The sequence below is a fragment of the Limulus polyphemus genome, unplaced genomic scaffold (assembly GCF_000517525.1).
Source record: "Limulus polyphemus unplaced genomic scaffold, Limulus_polyphemus-2.1.2 Scaffold456, whole genome shotgun sequence".
Taxonomy (NCBI): Eukaryota; Metazoa; Arthropoda; class Merostomata; order Xiphosura; family Limulidae; genus Limulus; species Limulus polyphemus.
In genome coordinates, this window is record NW_013666066.1 from 310,002 (window position 1) to 312,687 (window position 2,686).

The following is a 2,686-nucleotide window of genomic DNA, read 5'->3' on the forward strand; positions in this document are numbered from 1 at the left end:
AAAGAAACCTTCATTTCTGTGCAATATTGAAATTAGCTTGAATTCTTCATAACCTCTGAATAGTCGTTGACCCAACGGGTCATGGGTGGTCTAGTATAACTGAAATATCTGTAATTATGTTGTTAAAAACTTAATAAATTAAACCTATAATAATAATAATAATCCCTGGTGCCTTAAACTTACATGACAACTAATGACGCCTCCTTTGAATGTTTCACCAGCAACTCCCGCAATCTCATCTGTCTGTTGGACTGGAAAGGAACGGGAAAAAATTAACGATTTTTTACCGCTATTATTATCAGTTAAATAATAACATACATAAATCTGCTGACTTTCTATTCGAAGTATATTTATTTGTAACGCAAGTTTTTTGTCACACGATTAACTTTTTGCACGATATTCGGTCATTTAATATAATCCAAAAACTCGAAACATTAGCCTTTTGTATAATCTTTACAGAACATTTACTAGCAGCAATGATAATATATATAACACACCATTACATAAGACTTAGATATTCGTCACAATTACATAAACAAAGCAATACTTCACTAGAAGACCTCCGATGTCTGTAGCAACATGTGCTCCTTGAATAAAATACCAAACAGTTGTTTAACAGTTTTTTTCAGTGACACTGAATTTGCATACGCTCAGACAAGGTCACTTACAAATAAAAAAATTACAGTTGCTCTTAATAAAACGATATTAAGGACAGGTAGAATGTAATACACACACATGTATATAAACGTGTTTTATATGTATGTATGTGATAGATATAAAGTACTGGAAATAATTATGGAAAAAAATGTTCAAAAGACAAATATTACAGGTATGCCATCCCTCTATCGTGTAAAAATAGAAACCACCAGAGTATTTTATATTAACTTCCGATCAGAGCAAGCTACCTACTGAGATAAAAGCTTTAACTCAATCCATCAACAAGAATAGGTAGGTAAATATACTGTTCGGATGTTCTTACTTATACAGATTAAAATACATTACTATTCCATTAGTTGGATACCCTCGTTGTTGACGATATTTTCGGCCGTAAATCCAATAATTTCTCACGAGGTTCGGCCAACTTAAGAGAATAAGATCACATGTTGCTAGTTTACACTGTGACTGCTTGTCATCTAACAAATCAGAAAATGTCATACCATTATCAACGCTATCAAAGTACAGACAGCCAAACTTTGCCCAGTTTTAGTTGAATGTATCCAGTCATGACTCGTAGAAGAACAAACCAAAACTCTTCAAAAGTGGTCTCAAGATATGCTTCTTATGTGTTAAACGACGGTCAAGTACAAATCTTTCCAACGATCTTGCTATAAAAATAAGTATGAATGTTACCAATAAAACAGTAAGAAACAAACTAACACGAAGAAGTCTCAGTGGACTTGTAGCTGCTTGGAAACCACTGCTGAGAAATCATAGTCAAACCAAGAGGTTGAAATGGGCATCAGACAGTGTAATACGAAAAGCCGGAAATGTATGTCCTTTACAGATGAATCTAAGTTTGAACTGTTCGCCAATAAACAACGACTTTGACGGCGGACAGTTGGGCAGTATCACAGTTATTACACAACATCTACATTGAAACATGATGGGATCAGTACAAGCTCGGAGCTACATCTTAGCCAACAGTGTCTGTGATCTACACAAAATTTATGACACCGTGACTGCTAACAACCACAAACTAATTTTTTATCTATCATGCTATTTCCTCATGAACACGACTCATTGGGCGGATGTTTATCTTCTAGCAAGACATTGGTTCCAAGCATACAACAAATGCGGAGAAACAATACATTGATTCCAAGCATACAACAAATGCGGAGAAACAATACATTGATAGTAATAAGGGAAATGTGACACTCTCAACCTTGGCCAGGTCTGTATGGCTGTATGGTCGTATGTAATATCTGAGAAGGTCAAAGTGGCCAAACGACATGGCTGAAGTGAGAGGAGCAATATAGGACATTTGAATAATATTCCACAATCGTGCATTGATAAATAATATGGTAGCATGAAAAGAAGGTGTGTAATTTTCGGCGTAAAATAAGACTCACATACAAAATTGTATAACGTATTCGCTTTTCTTTTGTATTTTTAGGGGGTGGGGTGGGCATTGGCCTAGCCTGGTGGTTAGGGCGCTCGATCTGAGGGTCGCGGGTTCGAACACATTCGCCTTTTCAGCAGTAGCAACGTTATAATGTGACAGTCAATCCCACTATTCGTTTGTGAAAGAGTAGCCCACAGAGTTGGCGGTGGGTGGTGTTGACTGTCTGCCTTCCTTCTAGTCTATCACTGCTAAATTAGGGATGGCTAAAGCATATAGCCTTCGAGTAGCTTTGTGCGAAATTCTAAACAAACTGTATTTTAATGCTTTTTTTGTATCTTAATACAATCATCATCTAGTTAAATTCCTCATTTTTTATGACTCCTGTATATGTATTTCTTGTGTGTTCCATAACTCTGGATACATAAATATTTAATATTTATTAAACAGATTATACTTGTCAGGATCATCAGATTAAAGTAGATTATATTACAATAACATGAATCGTGATACTGTTTCCGTTTATTATTATGTACATATATAAGTATTTGGTTGTATAGTAGAAGTACAGTTTGGAGAATTCCAATCTATATACCACTAAAACTCTGAGATTGTTTGCTTGTCTGT

The 2,686-nt window shown here is 35.3% G+C and overlaps 1 pseudogene; it reads right to left on the minus strand.

Moving 5' to 3' along the window:
* The window catches only part of LOC106458397, a 69,218-nt pseudogene that overhangs the window by 2,515 nt on the left and 64,017 nt on the right, over positions 1-2,686 (minus strand).